General features: G+C 44.0%; 1 protein-coding gene across 5 annotated transcripts in view; it reads left to right on the top strand.

Moving 5' to 3' along the window:
- Positions 1 to 20,625, top strand: part of PLEKHA6 (pleckstrin homology domain containing A6) — a 220,694-nt gene that overhangs the window by 63,170 nt on the left and 136,899 nt on the right. The window contains exon 1 of one of the 5 annotated variants that reach the window (XM_027871065.1): positions 14,650 to 14,703. The exons of the other annotated variants lie outside the window; for them this stretch is intronic. The gene's annotated coding sequence lies outside the window, so the exon portion shown is untranslated. Of the gene's footprint in view, positions 1 to 14,649; positions 14,704 to 20,625 lie in introns of those variants that run through there. 5 annotated transcript variants of the gene reach the window in all.

A 20,625-nucleotide genomic window follows, 5' to 3' on the forward strand; every position in this document is an offset into this window, starting at 1 on the left:
TATCTATATAGACACATACATACACACATACACATATATAGGATATACATAGGACACACACACGTATAGGATAGATTCATATATATTGGATGTGTGTCCGTATATACATACACACACATATATCCATATATTAAACACCCCACTCTGCTTTGACACTAGAAAGAGAAATAGCTAGTTCCCTGTGTCCCCTGTCCTCCCCTATTCTCAGTTCCGCTTGTTCTGGGCAAGACTGTGGGTCTGATAAAGGAGGGAGCTCAGACTGGTCCTCAGAGCACCACTGTCCTCTGTTCCAGGGATATATGTCTGTCCTGGCCCTTCCTCCTAGTTGCCAGCTGGGACCCAAAGAGCCTCTCTGCAGTGGGCACGTTTATTGGTGCTTCAGCTGGCTGATTGACTCTAATGCCTGCGAACATTATTTACCCCAACAGCCGCCTCTCAGACAGGCGTTAATTGCAGGCAGAAGAGAGACAATAATTACAGGATAATGGGTGGCTTTTGTGTTAGTCTATCTCCCCCCTACCATGTCAGTAAACACTGTGGGTTTGTTTCCTAACATCCTTCTCCCTGCTGGGTGGATGCTGCTCCCCCTTCCCCCACTCCCCACCATCCCTAGCCCGGTCCCTTTCTCCCCAGCAGGGGACTCTTTCATTCTTCCTGCCCTCGCTTGGGATCTTGCCTGCGTTCCCTAGGGGACAATAGATTATGTTAGAATCCTGGGGGATGCTGCCTCCCTCCAGTCCCCTTGAGTTCAGGACTACTGTGGGTTCAAAGGGGTGTCTGGGTCATTATTATTTTAATTTCATGCTTAATCATCTTTGCCTACAAAGAAGTCAATTAAAAGGAGACTAGTTATTTTTACAGCTCCATATTTCTCGCCATCTTTTTGCTTCAGCCATCATGGAGGTGTTTTTGCATAGTATGTCCGTGCTGCCTGATCTGCTTTTTTTGCTGTGTTGTTTGTTTCTGGTGCCTCTACCCATTCTGCCCAGCAGTGCAATGTGAGAGACATTTACTAAGTATAGTCCACGTAGTTGTCATTTTTCATAGGTATTTTGTATGGAAAATTATTAATATGCTACGTATTGTTGAACTGTTTCTCTACTGTTGGACATTTGGATGATTTCCAGCTTTTCAATCTTATGAGTCACACTGCTTGCTATAGGCATCTTTGTGTAAATTGCCTTTTTTTTCCCCTCTGGTTGGTTATTTCCTTGTGCTAACAATCCAGTCTAGGCTACTTTGACCCTATGTCCTGTTGGGTGGGGAGAAAGTGGATTGAAGCTTGGAGGTTGGGAGGTTGGAAGCTTGGGAGACTTTTAACCGATAATCTTACTCTCCCGTCCCCTCCCCACCTCCCACCCCGGGGCTCATGCACATACCTTTGGCACTCTCCAGGTTGGGGAGGAGATTTGCAGATTAAAATTGCCAACGGGCTGGTACTTCTTGGATATTTAACCAGAACTAGTCTTAGGTGAGGCCAGGTTCTGCCATCTCCCTCCCCCTTCCCTTCTGTCAGAAAAAAAACCTGTTCTTGCCCAATGTTTTAGACCTGTCTGGAGGGTCAGGCTAAGGACTGGAACAAAATGAGACATCTATAGACCATTTCACATTTGACAAAAACAAAGTTTACTTAACAATAGCATGGGAAGAATACAGCCCAGTTCAGGTAGATGCAATCTTCCTTGGCTCTAGATGGAGAGTGGCCAGAAGGATATGTTTACCCACTCGGTAATGGGACAACTGAAAGTCTGAAGGGGGCACTGGCGCCTTGTGGGCTGGCCTCTTACGTACTGAATCCCTAGGGAGTTGTGTCTACAGCTTGAATCCTGGTCCTTGGGACCCCTGAGTTCCTACCATACCCAGATCTGTTTGCCCATGCCTCAAAGCCCAGCTCAGGTGCCACCTCTTCCTTGAAGCCTTCCTTGATTCTCCTTAACCAGCAGTGAGGTCCATTCTCTACGTTCACATAGAAGCTGGTAATATCAAACATATTCCTCTTTGTCTTATAGTTATTTGTGTATTTATCTTCTTTCCCTTTCTAGGCTTTAAACTAAATCAGAAGGCAGCTCTCTACTCTTACTCTTTGCATAAAATATGAATTCAATCTTAGGCTGCTTTCACAGAAGCACGGGGTTCAGAACAAAGGAGGTCCTGCTTCTCTGTCTTGGTGTGAACACATTAAGACTGTTGTGGCCAGTTCTGGGAATTGCATTTGAGGAGGGATATTGACTAGCCAGAGAATGTCCAGAGCTAGGCAATTAGGATGGGGAAGAAACCTGAAATCTTGTCAGAGGATGAGTAATTGGAGGAGCTGGGGATGCTCAGTCCTAAGAAGAGCAGACTTGGATGAATGTTGGGGTATATGTGTGTGTGTGTGGGGGGGGGGTGGTGCACAGAGGAAGATGAGAGTTCCATCCTCAAATATTTGAAGAGCCTTTATACAAAAGAGGGATTAGACTTAATCTATTTGACTCCCAGAGGGTAGAATTAGGACCAATGGATGGAAACCACAAAGAGGTTCACTTTAGCTTGATGTCAGGAAGAATTTTCTACCAATTGATATGATCCCAGAGTGGGATGCCTCTGAAGAGAGTGAGTTCCCTGATCCTGCCGGTATTTAGATAGATCATTTTTGCTGTTGTTGTCCAGTCATTTTCAGTTGTATCCAAATCTTCTTCTGACCCCATTTGAGGTTTTCATGGTAAAGATACTGGAGTGATTTGCCATTTCTTTCTCCAGCTTATTTTTCAGATGAGGAAACTGAGGCAAACAGGATTAAGTGACTTGTCCAGGGTCACTTAACTAGTAAGCATCTGAGACTGAATGTGAACTCAGGTCTTCCTGACTCCAGGCCCGGCATTGTATCCACTGCACCACCTGGCTGTCCCCTAGATAGAGCCTAAATGCCCACTTTTTGAGTTTACTGTAGGAGAGACTCATGCTTTCTATGAGGGATTAGAAAATCTCTTTGTAATCCTTTCCAACTGAGATTCTGTCATTCTGTATCTCTCCAAGGCTTAGCAGGGTTTCTAGTACATTCAATGTACTTAATAAATGTTTGCAATAATAATAATAATAATAATAATGATGCCAAGTATTTATATAGAGCCTAAGGCAAGTAGGTGGTACAGTGAATGCAGCACCAGGCCTGTAGTCAGGAGGACCCGAGTTCAAATTGGGCCTCAGACATGTACTGGCTGTGTGACTCTCAGCAAGTCATTTAACCCAGTCTGCCTCAGTTTCCTCATCTGTAAAATGATTTGGAGAAGGAAATGACAAACCACTCCAGTATCTCTGCCAAGAAACCTCAAATGGGGTCGCAAAGAGTCGGACGTGACTGAAAGACTCAACAACAAAAAGAAATGCCAACATTTGCTTAGTCAACAAGCATTTATGGCGGCCGGCTACTGTGTGTGCCAAGCCGGTCTGTCTTACCCTGGGCACCAGCAGAGAGATCTCCATCTTCCTCTCCAGTCTGAACTCAGCCAGGTGGCTCTCTGGACACACAGACAGCTCTCTACCTGTAATGAGTGGACCAGGAGATTCCAGCCTCCCACGTTAAACACTTTGGTTTGTTGCTTTGTAAATTAATTCTGATAGCTGGTTAGCTTTCCTTCTTCCTGGGCCATCCCCTTCTTTTCTTCCTTGAACCCTTCCTTTCTACCTCAACACACTTTCGCTTTCTTGACCTGCCTGGGGAAGCCCAGAGTCTCTCAGTTAGGTGTAGGTCTCCTCTCCCCTTATTCTAACATCCTCCCAAGGCTGGTTTTACATGAAGTCCCCACCCATCCCCCAACTCGGAGGAAGCTCACATCCTTGCCTGGCTACCGATCTGTGGTGCTGAGCTGCCAGCTTCAAAGGAGGTAGGAATTCTCATTAATGCCTCCCTTTCTCCAGACTGAAAAGCGTGAGAGGCTGGAGAGAGATGAGCTTCTTCTGAATCCTTTAGGCCTCCTGGGCTCCTCCCCTTTTTCTCCCCATTTTTTTGGTCCTGCAGAGGAGGATTGCGGATCACCAGCATGTAAAACAGAAAGCCTCCCACCAGGCCCGCTTTGTCAAAGGGTCTTAAAGGGAGCTCAGTCTGGCTCAGCTCTCATCTGTCACCCCCAGCACGGTGCCTGCTGGGACAAGGGATTTTTCTTGTTGTTGTCATCTTGCCCCTGGGCATAGACTGGATGCTTGTTTTTTTGTCAAGTTCTCTAGGATGGGGAGAAAGTCATATCAGGCACCATGGGGACTGACACACATGCATGACACATATGTGCATGCACCCCAGCCTACAGACCCACTGATATGGGGTACATACTAAAGAGAGGCAGCTGGGTTCTAGTCCTGACAATTACTGTGTTAAGTTCCCTGGGCCTGAGAACTGGACATGCAGTTTTATTGATCTAGGGAACTCCAAATTCTCTCTACCTTTTATGCACCTTACATAGTATTAGTGACTTGTCTACAGAAGAGATGTTAAACATACCAGGTGTGTGCCAGAACCAGATTAAAATGAAATAAGGAAGTATTTTAAAAATAAATAAAAATATAATAAAAAAAGATAACATTTTAAAACTAAGCCAATATGTGGCTTATAGGGTTCCTTATGTACAGATTAATGGACCCCTTTTCTATTTGAGTTTGAACCTACTGATCTAGAGCCCTGAAAAGTTAAATGATGTTTCATTAAAAAAAAAAAAAGAAAAAAGTGGCAGATACAGGTTAAGTGACTTGCCTAGAGTCACACAACTGATAAATGTCTCATGTCAGAATTGAAGTCAAGTCTTCCTGACTTCAGTTCTAGAACTCTATCCTCTGTACCTAGGCATCTAGGTAGCACAGTGGATAAAGCTCCAGGAGGATGCGAGTTCAAATGTAGCCTTAGACACTTACTAGCTGTGTGACCCTGGGCAAGTCACTTAACCCTGTTTGCCTCAGTTTCCTCATCTGTAAAATGAGCTGGAGAAGGAAATGTTAAACCACTCCAGTATCTTTGCCAAGAAGACCCCAAAGGGGGTCACAAAGAGTTGGAGACAACTGAAATGAATGAACAAAAAATCCAGGATCTATTGAAGGAGGAAAAGCCATGTGACAGTGGAAAGAGCACTGAACTGGGCAGTCACAAGCCAGAATTCTAGTCCTGGTACTTCCACTAATTAGCTGTGTGACTTTGCCATAGGTGATTTACTTCTCTGGGCTTCAGCTTCCTCACCTGTAAAATGAAAGGGACTAAAGATTTTTCAAGTTCTGATGTGCTATGTTTTAAAGCCAGAGAAGTTGATTTATTTAAATCTCTCTCCTGTTCCTACCTCATTCTTTGTCCTGTCCTTGGTCACCTGGTGTCCTTTCTGCATTCCAGGGAACTCTGTCATCAAGAAATGAGAAGGGGAGGTGGAAATAACATGTCTCTTTGTGTATCTGCCTTCTCCCAGGGTCACCTTTGTTTCTGCTGGGAAAGGCTGGCGTCCTGTCTCTGGCACCACGAGCCTCAGAGCAGGGGGCTGCCTGATTTTCCCCAGCTGTCTCCAGTTCCCTCAATCCAGTTGCCTTGGAAAATAGCAGGGAGCCCAAGGCAGGGAACCAGCCGTCTGGCGTGACCTCACTCATCTGTGTTTGGCTGAAGCAGGAGGTGGAGAGTTCTTTAGGTTCTCCAGAATGCCTGTTCCCCCAACCCTGAGCCAGATCCACCCTTTTCTGGGGAAGAGAACAGGGCACTCAGTTCAAGGAGCCTGTCCTGGGCAGCTGAAGATTTACTGACTTTGACCATCCAGATGAGCCAAATCTCAAACTAAACATTCTCTTCTTGGGATTCCCTGTCTCCTATCCCTTCAGCCTGGGTTGGAATGAGTATTACAGAAACAGATGAGTAACCTTGGGGAAGCTGAGAAAAGAGAAAAGAGAACAGAGGAAAGGGTCTGCTTCCAGGAGGGTCTGATCTTGTCAAGGCTGTCTCTGGTGGGTCCATTCTCTGTGGTATATTAGAGGCTGGGCTCCCAGCTTGCATTGCTCCTTCCCTGGCTATCTGTGTTTTGGGGATATGAGTGCCAAGGGTCAGATGTAACCACATGCTCTGTTCTCTCTTTCTAAAGCATCTCTCTTTATAATTTTCTTTTTTTAACTTTATTTTCTTTTTTTATTTTTAGGCAATTGGGGTTAAGTGACTTGCCCAGGGTCACACAGCTAGTAAGTGTCAAGTGTTTGGTGTGAGTCCGGATTTGAATTCAGGTCGTCCTGACTTCAGGGCCAGTGCTCTATCCACTGCCCCACCTAGCTGCCCCCCTCTTTATAATTTTCAATCTCTATTGGTATTTTCACTACTGCCTATAAACACCCCCAAGTTTCTATCCTTGGAAAAAACCTTCACTAGACTGCCACCCGCTCAAACTATCATCCTGCATCTCTCCTCCGCAAGACACATGTGATGCCTCACCTGTCTCTGTACCTTTCCATAGTCTGTCCTCCAAGCTTAGAATGCCCTACCTCTTCGCCTTCATTTCTTAGAATCTCTTCTCTCTTTTGAAGCTCAGCTCAAGAACCATTTTCTACAAGAAGCCTGTCCTGATCCCCTAAGCTGCTGCTGCCTTCACCCCAATTGCTTTTTATTTTACATACTTAATAGATGTGCATTATTGTTTCCCTGCAGAGAATGTAATCTTTTCTCAATTTTTTGGACAGTGCCAATGCAGGAATATGTTTTGCTTGACCATATTTGTTGCAAAGATTTTGTTTTTGTTTTTCAATGGTGGAGTGGGTGGGAGAGAGAGATCGATTTTTATTAACTGAAAAAAAATTTTTTTTTAAAGTGTGAAATGGTTAAAAAAAGAATGTAAGCTCTTTGGGGACTTTTGTTTTGGCATCCTTAGTGCCTAGTACATAGGAGCTTAATAAATGAATACTGATTAATTGATAGTTTGTGAAGCCAGTTTTTCGATTGATTTCTTTAGGGAGTTAGTGGAGGTGAGGTGGCGAGTGCTGAGAGGGTTAGAAAAGAGAATCTTGTTCAGTTGTGTCCAATTCTTTGTGACCCCATTTGGGGTTTTCTTGGCAAAGATACTGGAGTGTTTTGCCATTTCCTTATCCAGCTCATTTTACAGATGAGGAAACTGAGGCCAACAGGGCTAAGTGACTTTTCCAGGGTCACACAGCTATGAGGCTGCATTTGAACTCAGGTCCTCCTGACTCCAGGCCTGGCACTCTATCCACTTCACCACCTAGTTGCCCAATTTGCTGGCATAAGGTAAGGAAATTCCCTTTACTAATGATTCAAGTTGGCATTTGCTCTGTAACTTACAGTCTTAGACAACTGTGTCAGGGCATTGAGAGGTTAAGCCCAGGGGCATAGAAGCATAGACCTAGAACTGAAAGGGATCTCATGGCCCATCTAATCTGACCCTGCTCAATTTACAGTTGGGGAAACTGAAACCAAGGGGAGTTAAATGACTTTCTCCGTCATGTAGCTAGGATCTGTGTGAGGTAGGTCCTGAACCCAGGTCTTCCTGACTCTTTCTACTGTGCCATAATCTCTCTCCTCTAAACCTTTAATTTCCAAATAAATAGGTGATGTTATTAGTCAGCACTGTGACCTTTCCTCAGTTCTCATCCTCCTTGACCTTCGAAGCTACAATATTGGAAACTGGTGACCATCCCCTTGAAGTCTCCTGATATTCTCTCCGTTGCTTAGACAGCCCCTGCTCTTGCCTCTTGCCATTTTGATGGTCTTTATCAGGTACCTTCGATGGTTCAGAGGATCAGAATACTATAGGACTGACTTTGAAAAAAAACTGGACTTTTTTAGTATATAAGAGACACTTTTAAACAACCCCCCTTACAAAGTACATTCACTGAAGGTAGCGAGGAGGGGGAACAACCAATCTAGTGCATTGTAAACAGAAAGGAGGGATGTCTCCTTTAACAAAGACAGATAGATGCTTCTAACGTTGACCTTGCCGTTTGAAGAGCTTTGTGGTCTCTGTTTGCATTGCATTGTTGCTGTGTATATTGTTCTTTTGGCTCTGTTTTCTTCACTCGGTAGCATTTCATCCAAGTCTCTCTGTGTTTTTCTGAATTCTTCATATTTGTCATTCCTTAAGGAGCAGTAATATTCCATTGCATGCATATGCCATAATTTCTTTAACCAACTCCCCAATCATTGGGTAGAGGGTTTGTTTCCAGCTTTTTGTTGTCATAAATAATGTTGCTACGATCGTGTTTTTGTCCATATGGGTCTGTTTCTGTTAATAACCTCCTTGGGATAGAGCCCTAATGGCGGAATTTCTGGGTCGAAGGTCATGAACAGCCCAGTAATTTTTCTTGCATAGTTCTTAATTGTTTTCCACAAGAATTGAACCACTTTGCTGCTTCACCTGTAGTGAACGTGGATCTGTCTTCCCATACCTCCTCCAACAATGAGTTGTCTTATCTTTTAAAATCTTCAGTGGCTTTACCTTTGTTACTTTAGGGTTGTTTTAACCCCCTGATTATCAGTGATTTTGAAATTTTTTCAAGGGCTTGCTGATAGAGTTTTTATTTCTTCATTTTGGTCATTCATTTAAAAAAATAAATTTTTTTTTTGTTTTCTTGGCAAGGATACTAGAGTGGTTTGCCATTTCCTTTTCCAGTCCATTTTATAGATTAGGAACTGAGGCAAACAGGGTTGAATGACTTGCCCAGGGTGACATAGCTAGTAAGTGTCTGAGGCCAGAACTCATGAAGACGAGTATTCCTGATTCCAGGCCCACTGCTTTCTTAAGTGCCTCCTAAGTGGCAGGTACTATGCTAAGCACTTTAAATAATGTCTCATTTGATTCTCAGAGCAGCCCTGTGAGGTCAGTGGTACTATAATCCTCCTTTTACAGTTGAGGGAACGGAGCCAAGCAGAGCTTGGAAGAGACCTCAAAAGTCATCTAGTCCAGAATCCTTATTTTACAGACGAGAAAACTGAGGCCCAGAGACATGATGCAGACCCAGGTCCTGTTGTTCCGTAGCCACAGCTAGGTTCACTATACTAATTCATATCCTTTCTCCTGCCCTCAAGAAGGTGGATGTCTTCTACATCCTTGTCCTCAGCCTTTCAAGGAGGCAGCAGTCTCTGGAGGGTGTGCTGCACCTGGAGTCAGGAAGACAAATGAGTTTGAATCCTCCCCAGACAGCTTACATTCTTTTTTTTTTTAACCTTTTCACACTTCGAAAAATTATTTTTTTTCAGTTAAGAAAAATTGATCTCTCTCTCCCACCTACTCCATCATTGAAAAACAAAAAGAAAAACAAAACCTTTGAACCCTGGACACTTATTAGCCTTGTGACTCTGGGTGAGTCACCGAATCTCTCAGCCTCGGTTTTCTCATCTGTAAAATGGGGATAATCATAGCACTTATCTCAGAGGGTTGTCACGAGATTCAAATGAGATAATACATGCAAAGTGCTCTGCAAACTTTAAAGGTCTGTAGACATGTTAGCTGCTATTATTATTATTATTATTATTAGAAAGTATTGTTATTGGATTTGTAGTCAAAGGCTCCGGGTTTCAATCCCAGCTATGCCAATTACCACTTGTGTGACCCTGGACAGTCATTTTATTGCTCTGGGACCCAGGTTCCTCATCTGTAAAATTAGGCTGGACCTGGATGATGTCTAAGGTTCCTTCCAGCTCAGTATTGGTGCCTCTTATCTGCCAGGTACTGTGCCAGGTAGTGGGGTATACACAGACAAAAGAGAAAGAAAAAAAAGAATGCTTTATCCTAATGAAACTTTTATGAGTCCGTGTTCATTTAAAAAGAATTTTTTTAAAGCACTTACTATGTGCAAAGTCCAGGGATTCAGAAACAACATTCTCCATATACTTTCTTCCTTGGTGATCTCATCCCCTCTCCTGGTTTCAACTATCACTTCAATCCAGACAACTTCCAAGTCTAATTATCAGCACCATTTTACAGATAGGGAAACTGGGATTCGGATTGTTTTTCCCAGTTGATAAGTATTAGAGTTGAGGCTTGAAATAAGGTCTTCTAAACTCCGAGTTCTTTCAATATATCCTGTTGACAATTTGGAGCTATACCCAAAGGGCTATAAGACTGGGCATATCCTTTGATCCAGCAATACCACTACTAGGTCTGTATCCCAAAGAAATTTTTAAAAAAGGAAAAGAATCTATATGTACAAAAATATTTATAGCAGCTCTTTTTGTGGTGGCAAAGGATTGGAAATTGAGGGGATGCCTATCAATTAGGGAATGGCTGAACAAGTTGTGGTATACAGTTGTGAGGGAATACTATTATGCTATAAGAAATGATGAGCAGGAGGATTTCAGAAAAATCTGGGAAGACTTACCTGAACTGATGCAAAGTGAAGTGAGCAGAATCAGGAGAACATTGTACATAGTAACAACAATGTTGTAAGATGATCAATTATGAATGACAGCTATTCTTATCAAATACAATGATCCAAGACAATTCCAAGGGACTCATGATGAAAAATGCTATCCATATCCTGAGAAAGAACTGATGGAGTCTGAAGGCAGATTGAAGCATACTGTTTTTCACTTTATTTTTTTGTGGGTTTTGTTTTTTTTTTTGGTCTGTGTCTTCTTTTACAACATGACTAATATGGAAATATGATTTGCATGATTACACACGTATAACCTATATCAAATTGTTTACTGTCTCAGGGAGAGGGAAGATAAAGGAAGGAGAGGATTTGGAACTAAAAATTTTTTAAATGATGTTAAAAATTTTTACATGTAATTGGGAAAAAAGAAAATACTATTTAAATATATATGTGTATCTATCTATCTATCTATCTATATATATCTCCTACTGAGTCTAATGGAGTCCTTATACTACTAATCCAATATTTTTGTTGTTATTGAATCATTTTTCAGTTGTGTTTGACTCTTCATGAACCCATTTGGAGTTTTCTTGGCAGAGATACTGGAGTGGTTTGCCATTTCCTTCTCCAGCTCATTTTACAGATGAGGAAACTGAGGCAAGCAGGGTTCAGTGACTTTCCTAGGATCACACAGTTAGGCCAGATTTAAACTAAGGAAAATGAGTCTTACTGACTCTAGCTCCAGTAGCCTATCCACTGCACCACCTAGCTGCCCCCTAATCTAATATATTTAGTTCAGTTTCTCCCTTAAGCTTAAGTCCCAGAGGCTGTCTCACTAACACCTCAAATGCAATTTCAAACTGAGATTCTCCCACACATTTGCCATTCCTCCCAGTTTCTCTATTTCTGTTGGTGGCACTACAATTCTACCAGGTCGCCAGATTGGAAATCTTGGTGCCATCTTTGAGTTTTCTTTCTCCCTTAATCTCACTCTCTCTCATATCTCAACATCTAATTAATACAGAGTCTTCCTAATCTTTGCATTAACTGAATCTCAGTTTCCACATCTGTAAAATGGGGATGACTAAATGAAAAGCATTTATTAGGTACCAATCATGTACCAAGAGAGTATAGTAGATAGAAAGCTGGTCTTGGATCCAAGAGGACCTGGGTTTAAGTCTTCCTTTGACCCAACCTGGTTAAGTATGATCACTTAACCTCTCAGTGTCCTAGGCAATTCTCTAAGATGATAAACTGCAAAGGAAGGTGCCTACCTGCTGTGTTAGAGGGAGTTTCCTCACCTGGCAATTCCCTTTAAGAAATGAAATCACAGGTCCTGTTCCTATATTTATTCACTAAGCACTAGAGAAACAAATATAAAAGCCAAGGAAGGATGTTTTGGTTTGGGGAGGTCAGGCGATTGGCGTGGCATGTACTCTTTTCCAGAAGCGACTGTTGGAATGGATTTTGGTGACTATTTCCAGAGCATGAGGTAGAACCTGGGACAGGAGGTACTGGTGTGGCAGCAGGGTAGATGACAAGGAAACCGTCAATTGGGGAGAATGTGAAGCATGGTCTGGGGACTGGGACCAGCTACTTATAGTGAGTCCTGGGTGTTTGAATTGACTCACTCACAGATCTGGAAGGTACGACCAAGGCCTTGCGGTAGAGGTTCCAAAGCTGAGTGGACTGAGTCATCCAGAGCATCATCTTAGGACCTAGAGGGAACAGCAGTATATACTATGTCTAGCCAAGGGGGATGTTGTTGATGTTGTTGTTTTTTAGAAAGGAAGGAAGAGAAGGAGGGAGGGAGGGAAGGAAAGAGGAAAGAAGGAAGGAAGGGAAGGAGGAAGGAAGGAAGGAAAGACAGATGGCAGGAAGGAAGGAAGGAAGAAAGGAAGGATGGAAGGCAGGAAAGAAGTCATGGAGGGAGGAAGGAAGGAATCAGGCATTTATTAAGATATGATTTTGTGCCAGGCTCTATGCTAAGCACTTTATAAACATTTTCTCCTTTGATCCTCACAACTGCCCTAGGAGATAGGTGCTATTATTATCCTCGTTTCACATTTGAGAAAACTGAGGCGAACAGAAATTAAGTAACCCAGGCCACACAGCTAGTAAGTGTCTGAAGCCAGATTTGGACTGTCTTCCGGACTCCAGGCACAGCGCCCTATCAGCTATATAACCTGGTTGCCTCAGGTCCGAATGAGACCTGAAAACTGCTACGGGCTTTGCAGATGTAAGGTATTGTTATTTGTCCTTCGTTCTCAAAGAGGACCCATGACATCGGGAAGGTGATGTTGTGACTCATAAGTGAATTGGATTTAAGTGAGGCAGGGCTGTGCAAAGTCACCAACCTCACTTTCTCCTTTGGAGCCATCTGGGTCCAGTGACCAGATATAGATTAGGACAACTGGAGATGGCCCTGGATGTAGTGGGTTTTTTGAGCTAAGGTCTTTCCCTGGTATTATTAGTATTAGGATTAAGGGCCACTTAGTCTGGAGGTAGAAGCTTTAGGGGCCCCACATCCTTCAGTAGGTGGTCATGGTGTAGAGAAATGGATACTTCAGAAGACCGGAGTCCAACACCAGTCTCTCCTGCTTCCACCTTTGTGACCTTGAGCAAATCACTGTCTTTGAGGCCTTACTGGAAGGTCTAACGTGAAAGAATTGGGCTTGGTGGTCTTAATTCTAGGACTCCTTTTGTGCCAGTTTCTTCTGGGAGAAAGAAAAGGGGAGAAAAAGGAAAGAAGAGGAGGAGCAGTGGAGATGGGGCCTGCAAGGCCGGAGTGGGAGGTGGGGAATGTGCCATGGCAGCCCCTGTCTCTCTTACCCTTGCTAAGCCCTGGGGTTGGAGAAACTAGAGTAGATACATAAACGCCTGGACCCAGAGCCAGACCTCCCTTCCTCACAGGACCGTCTTTGACCCTAAGCCTGCTTCTGTTTATGCAGCCGGTTTGAATTTTCCTCCAGCGTTAGATGATTGAGGGGGAGGAACTCTGGGAGACTTCTGGCTGTCCTGGGCGTGGTGCCCATGTCCCGGGGGCTTGTGTGGTTCATTCTTTGAATTGGTGTGTGGCTCCCATATCCCTGCACTTCAGAGCTTAACAGAAACCTCTCCTAGGTGTGGCCTCTAGCCCCTACTTACTGTAATGATATCTCTGGTTTTATGGGGGTGGTGCTTTTTTTTCCCCAGAGAACTCAAAGCCTTTTTACTTCCACAGATGGGTCCATCATTCTGGTGAGGTGGAGAGGGATAGTTGAATTGTTTCTCTATGTTTTATTGGTGGGGGGCTTGTAGAGGTCCCAGAAGCCATTCTCATCAGAAGATTCTCATCAACTCTTCCATTTTATGGATGAGAAACTGAGGCCAAGAGAGGTTAAGAAAAAAAAAAACTTGCCCCAAATCAGAAAGATAGTAAGCTTCAAAGGGGGGATTTGAACCCAGGTCGTCTGACTTCAGACTTCAGCAAAGCTCTGTTGTACTGCACTTTTAACCAGAGAATAGCACCCAGGTTTACTGGCACTAAGGTAACATCACACAGTACTTTTCTTACCTTGTTCCCAGAAAGTCCCCGTTTTGTATTTCAACTCCGCTCCAATTTTCTTGGACTCTTAGAGCTGGATGGGATGTCACTTTATTTGGTCCAATCCCCCACTTGACAGATGATAATCTTAGGATGACAGAAGTAGACCCTGAAGGACATCTCAGAGGTCATCGAGTTTAACCCCTTCATTTTACAGATTAGGGACCTGAGGCCCAGGGAGACGAAGTTACTTGTCTAAGGTCATACACTTAGCAAGTAGCAGAGTTGGAGTTTCTAGGTCCTCAGTCTCCAGACCCAACAGTTTGCCTGCTCTACCACTTTTAATAACTCATACTTCTGTAGCACTTTAAAGTTTACAACGCATTTTCCTTGCAACAATCCTGTGAGGTAGGTCATACTAGTATTGTTGTTCCCGTTGTACAGGTGGGTGGGTGACCTGTAACCTGGCTCAGGAGTCACTTGGGTCCTGCCGGTCCTAGGGAGCAGAAGCAGGGTAGGTCTCGAGGGGCAGAAATGCTTTTACCATCCTTATGACTGCCCGGCATGGACATGAATATGGAACAAGCTCTTATGACTTTTTAACAGAGCGCTAGCCCTCTCTCTCCTACACCAGACGCCCAAGACGGGTGGCCTGGGGCTGGGATACTTCTGACTTCTCTGATTGGTTGCTTGGTGCCAAAGTCGAGCCCCGCCCTGCCTGCTCCTGGGCACACCATCCCTCAGTAGCCAGGTGGATTATTACACTTGTCTCTTTTCCTGGAGCAGGCTGCAGGGCTGAGGGAAGGGATTAAGTCGAGTGTGAGGTGTGTCTACCAAGCTACCTGTGGTGTACTCCACCCCGGCAGGTAAGGAAGTACTCTGGAGGCTGGCTGCGCTCTGAATATCGTCTGGGGGTCTCTGGAGGCTTGGGAACAGCTGTGGTCTGCGGGGGAGGGTGGGAGGAGAGGAGACCTTGTTGACTGATAAGTTGATGCCATTTTTGTGTTGCTGGCCTTCCAATGCCACCAAGCTTGTGGGCCACTTCCTCTCCTAGCTCCCCCACCTTCTTCCCCTCCTTTATTCCTGTCTTCTTCTCTTTGGTTTCTGTCTCTTCATCCCTTTCTACTTCTCTCCCTTTGATTTCTCACTCCCATTTTTTTCTTTCTCATTTTCTTTTTTTCTTCCTTTTTCATTTTGTTTTCTCTTCTTTCACCAAGTCTCTCCCCCTCTTTGCTCTCTTCTTGTCTCTCCCTCCACATTTTTCTGCCCCTCCTCATCAACCGTTCCCAAATCTCTGTGACCCTTTCTTCCTTACCTCACTGCATTCATCCATCCCCTCCTTCAGAGCCCTTTCCTCCTGCTGGCACTTTGCCTGGCCTTCTCTCCTCTCCCACGAGGCTCGGAGATCGAGAGCACCAGGAAGCACTAGGGTGACTGTCCAGGGAGGGAGCCAAAGTGACTGGAGCTGTTTGCCCAAGGTGGAGTTGAACTCCGTGTGAGTCCCTAGCCAGGGGACTGAGGCATTTATACAAGACCTACTGACGCCCTTTAGTGCTCCCATCTCTCTTTGCCTAATGGGGCAGAAAAGTAGCAGGCTTCCTGGGTCCAGGGACTGCTTTTTGGAAATTAGCTGCTCTTTCCCACATCCCTGATTTGTCCAACATCAGGTCCAATATCTGTCTGATTGTTGGGCAACTCTTACTGGGAAGTAGGTTGTTGTAGTGGAAAAAAGCAATGGACTGAGACTTGAGACCTGGATTCCAGACTAGATCTGCTAATAATTATCTCTATGATAATGGTAATAATAATAATGTCTAACATTTATATAGCACTTACTATGTTCCAGGCACTTTAAAATGATTATCTCATTTGATCCTCACGATAATCATGGGAGATAGGTGCTATTATTATCCCCATTTTACAGATGAGGAAACAGAGGCAGAGGTTGTGTCACACAGCTAGTAAATGTCTGAGACCAGATTTGAACCCAGGTTTCCCTGACTTCATACTCAATGCTCTTTCCACTGTGCCAAACTATTTGACCTCTTTTTCCTTTAGTTCTGTTGTCTGTCAAATGAGAATACTACAATATTTGCCCTGCCTACCTCACACAGATAATATAGAGATCAATATATGAGAGGGAGATAACATAAGAGTGAATGTTATGTCAATTTATTGTTCCAGTGGAAGCACCTTTGGGTACAGTCAGATTTTCTGTTGGGATCCCTCAAGAGAAAGAAGCAAGTCACCTCAGCCCCCCAAACCCCAACTCCCTCATCAACATGGGTACTTTGTAATAGAGAGAGGGAGTGAGGAAAACCTGAGTTTGGTTCCTGCCTCAGAAACCTACTACCTGTGTGGCCCTGGGCAAGTCATTTAACTACTCTTAGCCTCAGTTTCTCGTCTGTAAGGTGGAGGTTCATTGTGGGAATTAAATGAGATTATATATACGTGTATTATATATGTATGTATATGTCTGATATATATATATATATATAATGTATGTATATGCTTGTATATATTTATATACACACATATTAGAGGTAGGCATGTAATATCACTTTGCAAACCTTAAAGCACTATGTAAATGCTCTCAATTTTTATCCTGGGTAAATTTAATACGCATTATCCCCATTCCTTTTCATCTGGGGGATAGATAGCCAGACACTAGAAACTCTGTGTGGTTCTGTAAGGGACTGCCTTAGCTGGAGGCCTGGAAGGGGAGGGAACCAGCTGCTTCTCTCAACTGACCCAGGGGAACCTTGCCTTGGGCTTGGAGATTCCTCTACCCTGAAATCTTTAAATCAGACCAATGAAAAACTGCTTTCTCTGGATCGATGAACCTAAGCCCCAAATTCTACTAGCATGATGGTGGTGCTTTCAGCCATCATACCTAGATACCAGGATACTGTCCTGGTCCAATTCTTCTCTTCCTCCTTTGCCCTTTACTACTTACTCTAGACCACAAATGGAGTTCTGTCAGGTATTTTTTTTTTTTTTGTGTAGGGGAAAAGCTCCAAATTAGGGCTCCAGGACATCTTCCCCCGTTTGATCGAGAACAACAATTTTCTCCCCGGAATACTCACTAACAATTGGGCATTGGCTTTAGTTCTGGATGAAAAATTAAAGGCTCACTCTCAGTCAATCAAGAAGTCTTCTGGTCAATGTGGGCTATTCTTACCATGCCTTTCAACATAATCACATAAACAACTGCCCACCTAGTCTTATGTAAGCATTGGCCAACTGGGTAATTGCAGTAGCATAGGAACAGAGGATTTAGAGGATGTGAGACATCTATCTAGGGGAGATTTCAGGAGATTTCTGTGAACTTGGAAAGGACATTTAAAAAATTATATCTTTATTTTTTCACTAATTTTTTTGGTTTCCTTTCTAGCCCTATATATTTTATTTTATGCATTGAAAAATGAGGAGGCTTTACCATAGGCTTTGCCCAGCCCAATTGCCAAAGAGGCCTTGATACAAAAAAGATTAATGCCTCTTCCCCCACCCCCACCCCCATTTTACAGATGAAGAGACTGAGATCGAGACAGAAGAAGTGACTTGCCTCAGGTTCCATCTTTTAGTAAGCAGCAGAGCCCAGGGTACCCCTGACTTAAAATCCAATGTTTTTTCCACTCCACTACAGTCTAGCATTGTAGGTAACAGACGACATGGGAAAGGGAAGGGATAAGCGTTTATATAATACCTCATGTAAGCTAGGCATTGAGTTTAGTGCTTTTCATTTGATCCTCAACACAACCCTTTGAAGTAGGTGCTATTATAATCCCCATTTTACAGATGAGGAAACTGAGGCTGAGAGAGCTTAAGTGATTTGCCCAGGGTCACACAGATAGTAAATGTCTGAGGCAGGATTAGAAGTCAGATCTTTCTGACTTGAGGCCTACAGCTCTATCAACTTCACCACCAGCTTTCTCTCATATAACCCCGCAGGTATAATAGGACCCTATTACACTGGTTATAAATACCTTTAATTTTCATCCCATTTACCTAGGGGGCAATTGAGTTCATACCCAATGGTCTCAGGGGGACCTGCATATGTGTGTGTGTGTGTGTGTGTGTGTGTGTGTGTGTGTGTGTGTGTTTGTGTATGTGTGATCTTTTAGTAGGGAAGAGAGAGGACATATTCCTGACTATTTGTCTGGCCTGGCCTGGTGAAGTCATTCCCTCTTCTCCTCCTCCTCCTCCTCCTTCTCCCCCTCCTCCTCATGTCTATATAGTAATAATTAACAGGATCTAATTGTCCAATTACAACATGATATAATTGGGACCCTGTTCCTTTCATCCTGAAGTCAATGAGCCTTATTACTCTGGAGGAGCTGTTTGCTCTTGGTGGGGTCCCCCCCACATTGCACATTGGTGGGGTTTCTGAGCCCACTAAGTAATAGAGCTGATACATTTCTGGTCCAGTCCCCTTCTTTTCTGGACCTACTCCTTGAGCTGGTTACAATGGCTTCATGTAGATGGAAGGAGCTTCCTGAATATCAATCTAGGCAATTCTTAATTATCCATGCTAATGGCAGGCAAACATTCCAAGCTGAATTGACAGTCAGTCAATAAACATTAAGAGCCTACTATGTGCCAGGCATTGCACTAAGCACTGGGGGAGATAAAGAAAGATAACAAGACAGACCCTGGTCCAAGAAAGCTCACAGTCTAAATGGGGAAAATAACCTACAATCAACTTTGTACAATCAAGCTACATACAGGATGACTAGTTTATCTGCATCAATGGAGGGAAACTCCACACTGGGAGTTCCCCACACTGGTGAAATCACAGATCCAGCTGTTCTGTCTCCCTTCCCCTGCCCCTTCTACCCCCCCAAATATACAGATGATCCCTTCCTATTTATTTTTGGAGAGTCAATTCAATTCATATTTAAGCGTACAGACCTAGATATGAGAGTCCTTGACCTCATGGACCTTCTGCATGACCAGGGAATAGGACACATATAGATGATTATAATATAAAAGATGTGCTTCATTGACTGTTTCATGATAAGTGAATTAGAGTGATACATATGATGTACTATATGAAGTTGGTGAGAGAAAAGGATATCAAATTGGAGTATTTATTCATTCATTTAACAAGTATGCGTAAAGGTCATCCTGTGTGCCATGCCCTGTTCTAGGTGCACCAAAAAACGAAATAATATCTGCCCTTGAGGAGCTTCCATTTATTGGAGGAAAATAATATGTACATGGAAAATTAAATACAAAGTTGACGCAATGGGATTTCTGGGAGGGGGGAGGCCACTAGCAGCTGTGCTGGGGATTCAAAATAGACTCCTTTTAGGAGGGGACACATAGGCTGAGCCTTGAGAGAAGTCAAGGAGGCCCCCAGGCATGGGGGACAGGAGCTGGAATATGATCAGAGAAGACTTCATGGAGGAGGTAGCATTTGAGTTGAGTTTCACAGGGCGGAGAAGGAAATGGAAAACCCCAAATGGGGGTCACAAACAGTCTGACATGCCTGAAAATGACTGAACAACAGCAGATCTGGAATTGTGGGCAGCCAGGTGGCACAGTGGATAGAGCACGGCATGGAGTCAGGAAGGTTCCTTTTCATGAGTTCAAATCCAGCCTCAGATACTTACTAGCTGTGTGACCCTGGGCAAGTCACTCAACCCTGTTGGCCTCAGTTTCCTCATCTGCAAAATGAGCTGGTGAAGGAAATGGCAAATCACTCCAGTATCTCTACCAAGAAAACCTCAAATGGGGTCATGAAGAGTCAGACACGACAGAAACGACTCTACAACAATCAACAATTATTCACCAGGCAAAGCGGAGTAAAGGAGGGAGAATATTCTAGGCACAGGGAGCAATGTTTGTAAAGATTTAAAGGCAAGAAATTATAGTACTTATTAGGGAGGCAAAGAGTAGGCCAGGTTGGCCAGATTGTAAAATATATGTGGCTGGGACAAGTGGTGTCCTTCAGAGCATATCCAAAGTTAGCTGACTGGCTCCCACACGAGCTTGCCCATCCCCTTTCTTACCTGCCCCTGACCTACTCCAGGTTTAATCTGCTTTTGCTAAGGACCCATCCACACCCAGTCAGGTACTGCAGGGAGGAAGTCTTCTCATAACTAAAGATAATGGCCTTGTTTCTGCGAGCCTTAGTCAATGAAGAGTTTCATCCAGCAGTCTTCATTCATGATCTCCTTCTTTCTCACCTCTGCCCTGGGGCATTTTATAGATGGCAATGTTTTGCCCAGAAAGGACTTGTTTGAGGTTATAGTGGGAGTTTCAGGCCCAGCAAAGAAGAGGAAAATAGGACAGGGCACTGAGTCGTCCTGGTTTTTTGGCATCTGTTCTTTCCCCTAATCTAGTGCTGGCTTTCTTAAGAATGGGGCTCAAATTGGCTTGGAGTTACTTGTATTTTTCCATCCTGGATGCTTTAGACAGCCTGTGTCCTTGAGGAGGCTCCATAAAGTCTCAGGTCCACAGAGCCAGGTGGACTCTGGTCCTTGGGAGCCTGAGGTGTCTTGGGACCTGTCCCAGCTGCTGGCCCCATCTGCCCCGCAGATCAGAGATGGGAATCTGCAATTAGGCAATTAGGCCTAACAACCTGCCGCCCTAGAGGAGGAGGCCCACTCAGGACCTGCCAGTAAAGTGTGGGACTTGGAGTGCTTCTATTCAGGAAAACATCTCATCCTAGCTCTGCTAAATGGAGCCTGGGATTTCAAGGGCAGAATGGAAGCTCAAGATCAGAGATTCTTTACCTGTGTGTGTGTGTGTGTGTGTGTGTGTGTGTGTGTGTGTGTGTGTGT

This window comes from Vombatus ursinus, unplaced genomic scaffold (genome assembly GCF_900497805.2).
Source record: "Vombatus ursinus unplaced genomic scaffold, bare-nosed wombat genome assembly UNPS02014798.1, whole genome shotgun sequence".
NCBI lineage: Eukaryota > Metazoa > Chordata > Mammalia > Diprotodontia > Vombatidae > Vombatus > Vombatus ursinus.